The sequence below is a fragment of the Thermobia domestica genome, chromosome 5, assembly GCF_964235325.1.
Source record: "Thermobia domestica chromosome 5, izTheDome1.hap1.1, whole genome shotgun sequence".
Lineage (NCBI taxonomy): Eukaryota > Metazoa > Arthropoda > Insecta > Zygentoma > Lepismatidae > Thermobia > Thermobia domestica.
In genome coordinates, this window is record NC_137458.1 from 238070395 (window position 1) to 238086373 (window position 15979).

General features: G+C 38.0%; 1 protein-coding gene across 3 annotated transcripts in view; it reads right to left on the bottom strand.

Moving 5' to 3' along the window:
* Window positions 1-15979, bottom strand: part of LOC145686475 (uncharacterized) — a 134857-nt gene that overhangs the window by 19145 nt on the left and 99733 nt on the right. The window lies entirely within an intron of this gene.

The following is a 15979-nucleotide window of genomic DNA, read 5'->3' on the forward strand; positions in this document are numbered from 1 at the left end:
TATCGTGCAGTACTGTGCACGATAGCAGCAGGCAGAACGATGCAGACATTCAGATGATTCAGTAAGTTAATAGTATATTGGACAGAATTAAAACAAAAATGAAATGAATATTATTAGCTTAACTCCTGGGTTAAAGAAGAGGATGATTAATATAAATAAATGGTTGTGCTCTTCCACCGGAAATCAAGCCAGCGATATCAAGCAGCAAAGGCAGAAGCGCTAGCTACTAGGCCAGCGGGGAGGGCTTAATTAAAATAGTATTGAAGGAAGGGTAGGCCAAAGGGAAATACTAAAGCTTTATATGGGAATTCTTTTCAAAGAAATAAAGGATAAAACAAGTTTTCAAGGACTCAAGAAAATTCACGGACATGATTCGGATAACCACGAACTCATACAACCGGAATCAAACCATTGAACATACACTACGTGATCAAAAGTATCCGGACACCCCCAGAAACATACGTTTTTCATATTAGGTGCATTGTGCTGCCACCTGCTACCAGGTACTCATTATCAGCGACCTCAGTAGTCATTAGACATCGTGAGAAAGCAGAATGGGGCGCTCCACGGAACTCACGGACTTCGAACGTGGTCAGGTGATTAGATGTCACTTGTGTCAGAAGTCTGTACGCGAGATTTCCACACTCCTAAACATTCCTAGGTCCACTGTGTCTGATGTGATAGTGAAGTGGAAACGTGAAGGGACACGTACTCGTACAGCACATAGCGTACAGGCCGACCTCGTCTGTTGACTGACAGAGACCGCCGACAGTTGAAGAGGGTCGTAAAGTGTAATAAGCAGACATCTATCCAGACCATCACACAGGAATTCCAAACTGCGTCAGGATCCACTTCAAGTACTATGACAGTTAGGCGTAAGGTGAGAAAACTTGGATTTCATGGTCGAGCGGTTGCGCATAAGCCACATATTACGCAGGTAAATGCCAAACGACGCTTCGCTTGGTGTAAGGAGCGTAAACATTGGACGATTGAATAGTGGAAAAACGTTGTGTGGAGTGACAAATCACGGTACACAATGTAGCGATCGGATGGCAGGGTGTGGGTATGGCGAATGCCCGGTGAACATCATCTGTCAGCGTGTGTAGTGCTAACAGTAAAATTCGGAGGTGGTGGTGTTATGGTGTGGTCGTGTTTTTCTTGGAGGGGGCTTGCACCCCTTGTTGTTTTGCGTGGCACTCTCACAGCGCAGGCCTACATTGATGTTTTAAGCACCTTCTTGCTTCCCAAAGTTGAAGAGCAATTCGGGGATGGCGATTGCATCTTTCAACACGATCGAGCACCTGTTCATACTGCACGGCCTGTGGCGGAGTGGTTACACGACCATAACTTCCCTGTAATGGACTGGCCTGCACAGAGTCCTGACATGAATCCTATAGAACACTTTTGAGATGTTTTGGAACGCCGACTTTGTGCCAGGCTTCACCGACCTACATCGATACCTCTCCTCAGTTCAGCACTCTGTGAAGAATGGGCTGCCATTCCCCAAGAAACCTTCCAGCACCTGATTGAAAGTATGCCTACGAGAATGGAAGCTGTCATCAAGGCTAAGGGTGGGCCAATACCATATTGAATTCCAGCAGTACCGATGGAGAGCGCCACGAACGTGTGTCATTTTCAGCCAGGTGACCGGATACTTTTGATCACAAAGTGTAGGTAGTTGGGCCTTCACACCGAACATAAGTACTTTACTACTAAACTCACTTTAGGAACTGAACTGAATGTAAAACTTTACTGATACTGAATATAGAATGAAATATAAAAACCCAAGGATATGTTATTTATATATGTGTTTATAACAATATGAAAACTTATCTAACTTTCCCAATAGACAATTGATATTGGTTTATAACTACAAGTTGGGTCAGCAAGAACTAAACAATAGCCCGAAGACTAAGGGTAGGATATATATACATTTAAGAAATGGAAGCAATGAAGTTGTAAGTAAATAAATAAATAATAGAAAGGGTATACTAATTTGTAAGCCATTTTGACAGAGAATGTGAAATTAAAGAGGCCATTATTAGGCCTTACCATGAGTAATCCAAAAGTTTTCATTTATAAGAAACAAAAATCACTATATCTACATCCTGTAGGAATTCCTGAAATTAGGCCGGAAAGTAATACAAATTACGAAGCAAAGGGTGTAGGATGTATTGATCATGTAATGAAAGAGTAACATTATGTGAATTTTTCTGGGCAATTAACTGGAACAGAAAAAAATGAAAATAGAATCTGCTGCTGATAGAGTTATTACACAACACTACCCTGACAAGTAAAGACATCCGCAAAATAAGCATGGGATCATTGCTACGCACAGTACCCAGAAGGAACCATTCCTGATGTTGGATTTAGTACTAAGTAAGTTCCCTTTGACATAATCCAAAGCTTGAACCATCTATGGAAAAGCGACATAGTATCTATAAAGTTAACCAAGAGAGTTCTATCGCTTTTTCACCTACCATCTTCGAACATCGATATGTCACCTAAAACGTACTCGGAAGATCAAATATAGTTCTCATCAGCATCGACGACCTTCTGCCAACATTCTGGAAGGCCATCGATTCCATCGCGGTAGAACTTGGTACGCCATGAAGCGAAGAAGATATCAAGTGCAAGTTGTACCTCTTACTAGGGATTTGAACTGGCGTCCTCGAAGGTAATTGTCTAAAAAATGGAACAGGTGACAATCGGACGGTGCAATGACCGGGAATATGGCGGATGCAATAGTGTTTCCCATCCAAGGCGTAGAAGGTGTCCCGGGCCATCCTAGCTACGTGGAGTTTATCGTTGTCCTATAACAGGATGACCCCTTAGCGATTCAGAAGAGCTGGCTCTAGAATTTTGAGTTTTTCTTGAACACGGCTCAACTGCTGACAGTACACAGTTGCATTCATGCTCTGACTGGCTGGTAGCAGTTCCCGATGCACGATGCCGTAAGCAGTCCACCAAACACACAGGAGGACCTTCTTCTGGTACAGTGCTGGTTTCGGCTGTGTTGGAACCGGTTCATAGGATGCTAACCATTGGTGACGGCGCCGTAGAGCTTCGTACAGGACCCACTTCCTATCACATGTCAACACTCTGTCTAGAAATGGCTCCTTCCTCAGACGAGACAGCAAAGAAAAAAAGATGTCTGCTCACTTTGCCTTCTAGCCCGGAGTCAAATCATCTGGGACCCATCGACCCAAGTTGATGGAGGTGCTGCCGAATGGTTTCTCCACTCACACTGAATTGTAGTCTCAGTTCCTCACATGTCTGGCTACTGTTTGCCTCAATTGCTACCTAAAGATCTTCATTTTGTACATCTTCATCTTGTTGGTCTTCCGGTACGTGGTGCAATTCGAGTGTTTCGTCACCACCTTTAAACTTGTTAAACCACCGCTGCACAGACCGTATAGTCACGGCATCCTCACCAAGGACTGGCATATCTTCCGCCCCGCCGCAGCGGCGTTTGAGACCCAGTTTGAGGTTGTACAACATGCATGCCCTTATAACGCTCTGTGGAGGTCCCATGTTCACTCTGTCCTTACGCAAGTTCACGGTGTAACTGAACTGCCAGAATCAGGTAGTATGTTGGATATACCCACACCAACAACTGACCTTCGACGTATCTCCATATGTATTCAACTCACGATGTGAGGGCCAATCGAACACAGACATCCACAAAAAGCGACAGAACTTTTTTGGTTACTTTTATATAAGCTATCGATGATATCTTGTTGAGAAGTATTATCATTCGCCACAGAATACCTTCAGTAATTATTATCTGTTTGAGTCTGTATAGCCGTTTGTGCAATTCTAGTTGTATGACATGCCAAACACTTTCTACAGGATTCTGATTCGGGCCACAGCAGAACTTGAACCCCATGTTGACTCTTCCAGCAGGGAATTACCTTTGATATACATGGTGCCCCAACATTCACGTGCAGTGTCCCGCGCAAGTTATCCTGTTTCAAAAATGGGTAGCAATCAATTTTCTAATACTATCTGCATGCATTTTGCAGTATTGGTATGCCTATTGCATTTAAAAAAAAAAAAAAAAAAAAAAAAAAAAAAAAAAAAAAAAAAACCTACCTTTCCAAGTTGACCGATGTCAGAGAACTGGCAAAATCGGCTTGTGAAATTGTTCACACTAGAAGGTAGCATTAATTGTTTGACTTGACTTTATAAAACAAAACATTACATTTAGACAAAAGGGTCGATCATGCACGAAAATTATTGTTTTTACTATGCTTACTTTTATTATGAACACAATATATTTTTTGTGGTAAATGACACTGTACATTAAGGAAGGGCAATGTAATTTGTTTTCATGATCTGTAGAATTACATTCCGCTTTATCTGAATAATCACACTTTCATACTAAACGATTAGTTACTCACATTTCTAAACTCATATTGAAATAGACGATATCACATTTATAATCAATAAAAAAAAAAGTACTAAATTGTTTTTAAAAAGTTTTCTGACGAGGTATTTCTATACGTGTAACTACGCTTTCAACATGGACGCCAATCTTTCACAAAGGCAAAGGTATCAGCCAATCACAATTTTAGGTTGATGTACTACTATCAACCAACAGTGGACTAGAATAGTTAGTTAATCTATACATACATATACATACACTCTTTCTTAGTCAATGCGAATCTGAGTTTCAACGAAAAAGTCCCGCCGATTTATTGTACAATCCGCGGCAAAAAACCTGCAACATGAGGATGTAAGTTTATTGTGAAACTACGCCTAACAGTACAGGGAATGAACATAACGTCTAAGTGGAACGAATCACGCCAGGATAAACCTCGGCCTCCTCCCGTGCACACTTATTTTGGAGCAGAAGACTTCGTCATTTCACAATAAACTTATATGCTCATGTTGCAGGTTTTTTGCCGCGGATTGTACACTATATGATGATGCACATATTGACATTAGCTAATAAAACTGAAAGTTTGAGACTTTCTCACTCTCACGAATGAATAAAAAGGGTTGATTATCGGAATGTCGCGTGTGATGAACAGTAAGGACGGTAAGACAATCAAGAAATATTACAATCCATAGGTAATGCTTAAAAAGTCCAAATTGTTATCCAATTTTTTTCCAATAGATGACTCTAGCGGTAAAAGGCGATCGAAATAAACAGATGCAGATGTAGGAAATAAACAGACGTCATGGAATAAGCTTGGACATATGTCAAGATAATCTCATCAAAACATTAGTCGATTTGTGTCCGCATCGTAAAGTTATTCTGGATTGAAAATGTAGGTTTACGAGCCAAAATCTCGCCATTTGCGAGAGGTTTTAATTTCCTGCTTCAATATAAAGAATTCTGTGGTGCAGACCGCTATTAGTGAAAGAACGTATCATGAGTGGTTTCAACGCTTCACAACGGTGACTTTGACATCGAAGACTAGCATGGCGGTGGAAGACAGAAGGTTTTCAAAGATGCAGGATTGGAGGCATTATTTCTTGAAGACTCGTGTTAAATCCAAGAATAATTGACAGGATCATTAGGAGCGACTCAATAAGTCGTTTCAAAACGCCTCAAAGCCATGGGAATGATTCAGAAACAAGGAAATTGAGTGCCGTACGAGCTGAAGCCGAGAGATGTTGAACGGCGTTTGTTTGCTTGTGAACAGCAGCTTGAAAGGCAAAGACGGAAGGGATTTCTGCATTGCATTGTGCCTGAGGGCGAAACATGGGTTCATTACGATAACCCAAAGCACAGAAAATCATGGGGACTCCACGGCCATGCTTCCACGTCGACGGCCAAACCGAATATTTACAGTTCCAAATTTATGCTCTGTATTTGGTGGGACTAGCTCGGCGTAGTGTATTACAAGTTGCTAAAACCGACTGAAACAATCACAGACGATCTGTATCGAAGGCTATTAATACGTTTAAGCAGAGCATAGAAAGACGAACAGCCGCAATACAACGAGACACACGATAAAGTGATTGTGCAACATGACAATGCTCGACACCATGTCGCAAAGTCGGTCAAAACACTTGGAAACGCTGAAATGAGAAGTTCTGCCTCACCCGCCGTATTCTCCAGGCATTGCTGCCTTTATAATTTGTTTCGATCAATGACACACGGTGTCAGCTGACCAGCACTTACGTTCTAATGAGGAAGTTAAAAATTGGATCGATACGTGGCTCCCCTCAAAGGATGAGCAGTTTCTTCTACGCGAGATTCGTACGCTGCCCGAAAGATGGGAGGAAGTAATGGCCAGCGATGGACAATATTTTTAATCGTAAATGTATAACCATCTTTCACAATAAAGCCTCGAATGTCGAAAAAAAGGAAGAAAGAAAGAAAGAAAAAAAAAAAAAACGTAACAATGTGGATGCTTTCAACATGGTATCCAGGTTTTGCCAGACCCGAAAGTACTAGATACTTTAACTGCATCAATCACAGGAAGTGTCCCTTCATGGCAAAATGACTAATTGCGTGCTCCTGGGTTCGATTTCCGGTAGGCAAACTATCCTCGGAATGCTCGGTGGAAAGAAATGGTTAGCAGCTGGTCCCGTCTCATATAGCCTCGGTGCTGAAAAAGGACGTCAAATTCCAAATAATAAACCAACCCAATGAACATCATTTTAGGCTTATACATAGTAAATCTGGAAAAGAAATGATTTTATAACACTCTTCGTATATTATTTTACCCTATTCTCAACGAAATATTTCCACTGATCCCTTGAATATCGATTTTTTTTTACCTTGATAAAATAATTATCACTATATAAAGTTATTGGGGCTTATGCAGAGTCGTTGTGACGCGTGATTAGTGTCATACTAAAGAGTTCGACTAACATATATTTCCTGCAGTAGTCAGTCCTTTAGTATGACACTAATCATACGTCAAAACGACTCTGCATAAGGCGGACTGAGTTCTGCTTCTTAATATTTTTCTACCATATCACCAACTAACTATCTGATCATTGACCAATCTAGTCACTACAAGCTTTCTATCTAGCACTAAGTTAATCCTGTGAAAAATGACAGTTGCATTTCAAAATACTTCATATCACTAGAATAGTTAGTATTATTAGAATACTAACGACTAGCATTAATAAAATATACTAAATTATAACTATTTACAATGGTTGCGTATATCTCAAACTTTAAACAGGTAGTTAGCATAAATATACTTGTTTGCATTAAAAACTTGCTTCATACATGGATACACATATGTGTAATTTTGGTCATTCTGTGGCAGATAACAAAGATACATGTTTGCTACTCGATTTAATTGGACACACATTCAATATTCATAAAATAAATAAATAAATAAAAATACTCCAAACGCATCTAGAATTATCCGATTGTGTATCTTTAGGCAAAAAAATTATTGCCTTCCTCAGCAAAAATTCTTTCAGAACCTAACGTTGTCTGTGTAACTACATCCCCTTGACTATCTTCTTTATTACTTTTCATAGTTCCAGTAGACTTTTTAAAAATTATTCTTGTACCTATATTATGTATTTCTACTTCAATGGTTACCATATTTATATTGACAAAATTCGTAACTGTGCATTAAAATGCCTTACCAGAATCCTCTTATTTGGCGAGTACGAATTTCCTGAATTTTCCAGGTTTGCCATTTCACAATTTACAAATTTCCAGGTCTATATGTAATACTTAAAAAATTTCTGACAATGGGTTCCTCATCTACTATGCATGTACACCTTGTCTCAAAAAGGTTGAGCGCATTCTTTACTGGTGTTTTGAGGCAATAATTTTCTAAGTCCAGCTTCGGGTATCTTCGGGAAAAAGTAAGCCAGGTTCGAACCTCCAAGCCAGCCTTTGCAATCGGGAAAAAGTTTGCAGATGTGTTTTTCTTCTTTTAAATATAATAAGACTTGTTACCAAGTGTTTAAAAAAGCAACATTGATTGAAATACTTAATGATACAATATTTCGAAACCTTTTTTTTTAATCTCAGCACATGCTTGTTTGTCATTTAGCTCTCCATACGTAATGGAACATTTAAATACGTTAACGAATCTTTCCATATGTAAAAGAATGCTCAAAGTTAAGAAATAGAACATAATTATCGCCTGAGTACTAAAATAAAAGTCAAAGTAGAACAGAAACAGCGTTTGTAATGGATATGAATGTCATAATTATCTTGAGATCCGTTATACATCGCTAGAAGGTTGTGTTAGCTCATTGGTAAGCTGTCGGGTTTCAAATCATAAGGTTGAGGGTTCGAATCCCGTCTAGGCTAATCCTTTTTTTAAAATTATATTTTCCGCAATGCATGAAAAATTATATAAAATAATTACATTAGAATACATAAGTTGTGTATATATAACATAATCATTGCAGAACATAGTAATTATTATGTTTAAAATATAACATCTGAGATAATTTTCACAGTAGGTCGGTATTATATATGAGGATGTAAATACAAGTTAAGAAACTCGTTCAATAGCAATAAATAAATCATGTAGTGTATTTATTTGCAGCTATTTGTCATATAGAGGGTAATTCTCAACATTCATAATACAGAATGTCATTTATGTTTTTGAAAAGTTATTGGATGCATAAACAGAAGGTATAAACAGAGAATCCAAAGTCGGAACGCTCGCAAAAAAATTCATGAACCCCAAAGGTCACGTGAGCAGACTGGAATTGTCCTTATGAAGCATGCCACAGCAGAAAGTCTTTACATAGATTTTCAATTCAATTCCTGATATATGCTTTTGCAATGTGGAGGTGGTTATGCCTTGAGTCGCCCTCTCTCGCTCGCTCGCTCGCTCACTCTCTATTTATACAGAATATAAAAGTGGATTTATGTGTGTATTTCAACATAATTCTGATATATCTAGAGCAATTTTAACTATATTTCTTACAGTCTGGAAAAAGAGTACTGTCGGGATACATATCAAAAATGCTAGAAACGGGTCGATATTAGTATCGAATCTATAGTTTCGTGGTCGCTTAGGTGAATAGTTCTACTTTCAATTCAAGTCCAATTAAGCTTCCATTAGCACCCAGGGTGGTTACGTAGCGACATAAAGATATCGAAATCATTCGATATTAGAATCGAATCGTAAGTTTTCAGCGCCGCTAACAGTGCAGCATTTCCTATTAGTCCACATTAGTCCACATTTCACATTAGTCCCATTGCCTAGAGGGCAACATATTTGCAGAGTGCAAAGTTTAAAACTTGAATAATATTTTAATTTTTCCGTATGAAAAAGTTATAAATCAAGAGCAAATATACTATTTCACGAACAATCCTCTTTTACTATTTTAATATGTTTAATAATAGCATAAGAAATCTAATAGTAATTCAGAACATGTTTCACAGTTGTTATTTTTTGTTACATAGTTGTAGCTGTAGCATGTAGTGAGTGGAATTTAACTGTAATAAATTCACTAATTAACCATATTCGAATTAAGTTTTATTTTTAAGTTCGGGATGAAGGGGTGGAGAAATATGTAGTTATTGGGGGCACCGAGCTTTTCTACATTTTACTTTCAAGATCTCCATTTTTCTTTTGTCATTTGTTTCTAATAAAAAAAAGTTCAGTCACTTTTGGATTGTCATAGGATAGTAGGAGTTGGATTTTGGGATGCAGCCTGTGAGATTCTAGAGGAGCTAACTGCTTGAAAAAATATTTTTGAATCATCTGTAACATATGAAATAAGGATATGTATCATAAAAAATTGAAAGTAACTATGTCTGCGTAATCATCACGGTCAAATTGCAAAGTCAAATGAATTGACGTTTGGTATATAATCAGGCTCCATTCCCAACTGGGAAGTTACCATACGCGTGTCACTTTCATTATAATACATATCCTTAGGGGGAGTAGAAGTCCGAATTTTTGCGAAAAATTTAGTATCTTACAAGCCGTTCAACTGAGAGCTGAAATTCAACATATAACTCTTTATTAAAAATAAAGAAAATATGTCCTGGCATTTTTTAAAATTATCTTTTATGAGCCGGGGGACGGGGGTGCATTTTCTATATATTGGAAATTGGTAGTGGGTTGATTTGTAAAAATAATCGAAAACGATTGATATTAGTTGAGAAACAAATTGAGTAATGCAAACTAAAGTTCTTTTTGAATTTTATACCCACTGCTTTCTATTTATAATTGCTGAAGCTGGTGCCATAAAGTTAGAGAAAAATGGCCATAAAATTTGTATTCTAAACTTAATTACATTGGCATTTTCAATTAGTACGGCATGCTTAATTATATAGAAAATTAGTTTCTCTCTCTCTCTCTCTCTTTTTTTTTTTTTTTTTTTTTTTTACGTTGGTCTACTTTTCCTTGATTTGAAACTTTCAAATTTCACCCTATTTTCTACTGAAATGTGTCTGTAAGGCAACAAAGAAATATATATATATGATAAATTTAAATTCATTTTAATTTGGAAGATGAGAAACACTTTGCCATTATATATCGTAAAGGTCAGACCCACCAGTATTGTAACAGAGAGGTGCTTGAGCCATTGACGGTAGAAATTCAAACTCCGATAAGTGATAATTTCACAGTCTTGTTTTATTACAAGTGTAACCTCTTTAGTCAATGGAGAAGAGGACGTGGGCCATCGGTCAGAGTTGATGTCGATGGGTTTTGGTGGTTCGGAGTTGGTCGCAATGGTTCAGAGTGGTTCATAGTTGGTGGTGGGTCAGAGTGGATCACGATGGTTGATGGGTCAGAGTGGGCCAATGGGGCATTTGGGTGGTGGGTGATAGTGGGTCATGGTGGGTCGTGGATCAAATTTTCATTGACCCACACCATCTCTGGTTAAAATTGTACTAAAGATAAGAGGGACCGAAGATGTATGTCGGCTATTATGCTCAAATTTTGCTCATGGATAGTACTCCACCAGGAAGCAATAAATCTGAAACGGTTCACGGTATCACCTTCTAGAACTCGAGATGAAGTGGTTTGTCTGATTGGCTAAATTAAGACGTCAATGATTTATCCTTCAACAACCAAGCTTTTTATGATCGTTTCCGTGGGGAAGTCAGGAGAACACGTGCCTAGTAATCGTAATATTGATAGTTTGCGTCCACCCCGGGTATTTGTTTTGTGTTTTTTTGATTCAGCTAAATATAAACAAAACACACATATAGGCATTTTGACATATTTCGGGAGAGTAATTTTGTGGTTCGTTGGCGTTTCATCGCGTCTCTGCTGCTGGTGCTAAAGTTTTCAAAATGGAACTTGGGCCACCACGGATCGTCGCTGCGGGGCCACCAATTTCTGGCGAGAGGTCAATAGTTGACCATCTGTAGTCCACCGACGCTTACAGCTTAGAGTAATGAACGATGTCTTTGCCTTGTAGAGTTCATGACTACCGACGTCGGCAGTCAACTAGCTTTTAGTATTCCTTTACTAACCATCTATTGTTCATGTTTGTACACGGTGTTGTCATAATAATAATAATAATAATAATAATAATAATAATAATAATAATAATAATAATAATAATAATAATTATTATTATTATTATTATTATTATTATTATTATTATTATTATTATTATTATTATTATTATTTGTAGTAATAGTAGTATAATTGATGATAGAATAATTATTGTCTATGTATTGTCTAGGTAGGACTACACACAGGATTTGGCTCGTTTTGGTTCGACTTGACTCTAATCCGAGTCGAGTTGGAAGATATTTTTCGCGCCGAGTCCAAGAGTAGACCTCAAAGATGTCTGTTTCGAGTCGAGTCGAGTTTCAAAGGAAAGTCGTTCGTGCCCATCCCTACTAATGAGAGCTTAATCGGAGTTAAGCGAAATTGAAAGTCTCACTATTTATCTAAGCGACCCCGAAAACTATGAATCTAATATCGATCATTTTCTAGCAATCTTTTATATGTATCCCCCTCCCATTCACCATAGGTAACCCGACAGCAATCTTTTTGAAACTATAAGAAATGTGGTTAAAATTACTCTAGACCAGTGGTTCTCAATCTAATTCCTATCACGATCCCCTTTTATCACACGCTCTTGCCAGCGACCCTTTTATAATTTGTTTTACCTATTTCTATAATGGTAGAATCCATTTTTTTGTTTATAGTGAACAGTGCCATGGAAAATCAGTGCCCGGGGCGAGAGTATAGTACGATGTCACCGTATATATGAGTGACGTCGACAGACTAGCTACGAAGCGCCACCATGGTTGGCACGAAGCTCAATAACATTTTCAAAATAAACCCTACCTTTCCTTAATTTTGAGCACATTTTATTACGTTTTTCCTTCTATTTTACACATGTGCACATGTACTTTCCTAACATGAGTAACACACTTCCTCCGAAATGTGTGGCCCCTTTTTTCGGCGCCCGGCACTGACAGTGGATACAGTAACTGTAATATCTATATTCCCAATGTCGAAGGTGCTGGTTCAAGATGGATGTTAAACTCCTTCATTGAAGAGGCCATTAACGTATCCGATCTAAGCCCACAACTTCTTGACCAAATAATAGAATGATCATGCGACAAGTCTTTGCAACTGTAACGAGGACTTGGACTTTTTTGTAACGAAGACTTGGACAAGTTCTGCCTGATGAGGAGAGAAGAATATCCTGGTCTGGGGATTGCTGCTTTAAAAGTAATAATTCCATTTGCTATATCGCACTTGTGTGAAAGTGTGTTTTTTTATGGTAAACATTAAAACAAAGATAAGAAATCGCTTATCAGTTGAAAATGGTTTGATAATGTTCGTCATGAAGATTGAACCGGACATTGCTGCACTAGTGAAATTACACCATGCTTAGGTATCTCATTAGGTTTTAATTTTAATTGTATTTCAATGTGCAGGTTTTGTTGCATGTGTATTTTTCTAGTATTTCTATATACAGTTCTCATTAGTTTTATATCATACCTCTTTGATTTAAATTCATTTTTAAACAACTCTACTAACTAACTAACTCTATGGCCTATGGAACCCGGAGGTTCAATGCCGCGTTCACAAAAGCTCTGCACTGACTTCTATCCTTAGCCAATTGGATCCAGTTTCTACTTTGTATTCTTATCTCAGCGAGATCCATCTTAATATTGTCCTCCCATCTGCGCCTAGGTCTTCCTAATGGTCGTTTTCCGATTGGTCTTCCAGTCAAGATTTTGAAAGCGTTTCTACTTTCTTCCATTCTAGCTACATGACCTGCCCACCTAAGCCTTCTAGACTTGACAATGTTGGGTAAACCGTATAAATTATGTAGTTCCTCGTTATGAAGTTTCCGCCATTCCCCATTCCCGTTCCTCTTGGGTCCGAATATTCGTCTAAGGATCTTGTTCTCAAATACTTTCAGTCTATGTTCTTCCCTCAGAGTAAGCGACCATGTTTCGCAACCATACAGAACAACAGGCATGATTATCGTTTTGTATATTTTAAGCTTCAAATTTCTCGACAGAATTCGCGACGACAAGAGACTTTGAACCGAATAGTAACACGAATTCTACACCCTTTGAAAATGTTCAGTAGACTTATTTTTTATTGTTCTTTACAGTGTGTATAAAAAATAAAAGTATGCTTATCAGAACAAAATTAAAAATAATATTTAAAAATAATATTTAAAAATAATTTCTGGTATTAGATTCTAACTACATTTATCTCTTCCGCCTATCTTCGCGATTCCCTAGGGGCCGCGACTCCCAGGTTGAGATACCCTGCTCTAGGCATACATGAGTTATGTTGGAACATACATACATACACTTTTATGTGTATAAATGCAGATAAGAGAGATATGAGAGAGAGCGATTAAGGAATTGCCGCTTTACTTTTGCGATTCGCGAATTTCTTGCGTGACAGTTTGGGGCTAGCTAGTTTTTTGTCTTGGACCACGATCCGATTTTCGATATGCTCTACCTAAATGCTGTAATGCGAATATTGAGAAGTTATCTGCGATGAAAGTAGCTGCAAATAAATACATTACATAACTTATTTATTGCTATTACACGATTTTTTAAATTTGTATTCAATATTCACACATAACACACCGACGTTCTGTCAATACCTCAGATGTTATATTTTAAAGATAAGAATTACTTATGTCGTGAAATGATATGAATATATATATTCAACTGATATATACAACTGATGATATGAATATATATATTCAACTGATATATACAACTGATGAATTGTAATGTAACTATTTTACATAATTTTCATGCATTGAGGAAAGTAGAATATCATAAAAGAATTTCACCTGAACGGGTATCGAACTCACGATTTTAGCGCTCGGTGGTGTACCACTGAGCTAACAGGACCGCTTTTCGGAAGCTGCTTCTGAAATATAACTGAGCTCATACGTAAATGCTCTTTTCCGTATGGAAATCACAATGACGAAACGAGAGTGTGAATACATAGTCTCGAAATATTGTATCATTAAGTATTTCAATGTTACTTTTTTCTACACTTAATACCATTTCAACATGTTTTATTATATTTAACAGAAGGAAAAACATATCTGTACATCGTTTCCCGATTACTAAGGTTGGCTTTGGAGGTTCGAACCAGCAGCTTTAGTTTACTGTTTTCCGAAGATACCCGAAGTTGGACTTCGAAAGTGTTTGTCTCAAAACAGCTATCATCATATTGCTCAATCTGTTTGGTATATGGTATATGTTTTTATACGTGTAAAGTCAGTATAACAATTCATTCTTTAAACAGCTTTTCGTATGTATTAATATTTCTTTATAAAAACTGTTTTTAATATTATTATTACGGCGCACCATTTTCAGATTTCTTTCGCGAGTCGTTGACCAAGTCGTTCCCCACCAGCGTTGCCAGACTCACAGCTCGGAATTATTCCAAAACCTGATCGAACTTATGCTAGATTCGGTCAAATTATGCCAGATCCTCATAATTACTAATTCAGGAGTTTGAAAAAACGAAGTTGAGATACGATAACGTAACTTAAAATACACAGAGAGCAAGAATGCATGGATAGAACTCAATACTTCACGCACCAAAATTTTAACTCAACTAAATTTATTTATTTATTTATTTATTTATTTATTTCCTCCAACAGAGAGATCTCTCCAATTATAGGAGGTGTACACAATTGATTACATTATTATATAATAATAATAATAATAATTAATGCAGTCGTTGCCAGATTCAATGGCGTATATGTCGTATAAATGAATGCAAAGTTTTTGTTTACATATTTTGAAAGAAAATTACTTCGCAGCATAAGCGGAGTTGGGAATCGTCTGCTGGGGGGGGGGGGGGCAGATTTTTGGTCGGTCTCGGAGCTGTCATTTCAGGAATAAATATGATCATGAAGTCAGAAATAAAGATGAAGTTGTCAAAAAGTTGGGGGAAGAATGGCCCCCATAGCTCCGCCCACGCGTCGGAGTTAAAGGATTAGAAAACCCTGGGTGGAGCCACAAAAAAGCCCAAAGACGTTTCGAACTTACTTCGAAAAATAAGACTGCCTGTATGGTTTACCGACTGTATGAATCAATGGAAGAGGATACATTTCTGCCGTTCTTTTTCTTCCCACGACCAACTTCTTTCTCATCTCCAGGTTTTACGGCTTTTCGATAAACTTGCTGAAATTGTGCTAGATTTGGGCAGGATGCTAAAAGCAAAATGCTAGATGCTAGAGACATGCAAATTATGCTAGATCTAGCATCATTATGCTAGATCTGGCAACGCTATTCCCCACAATAGGCGTGTCGTGCAAGTAACCAATCACACGTCAGGTACTAGCTTTTACCTATTGCTTCCTTCTCACAGCTCAGAACATTGGTAACTATGGATAGACGTACAGCAGTAATTACTTTATGGAGTTGGAAGGTTATTCTGCAACTGCAGCTAGCAAGCGAGTAGGTGTCCCGGCCTCTACAGGAAGGCGATGGATTCGGAAATATGGTGCTACAGGTCAGACTGATAATTTACGATCTCCTGGTCGTCCGCATGTGTCAACCGAAGCCCAAGATGCGAGATTAGTAAACGAAGCCCGGTTAGACCCA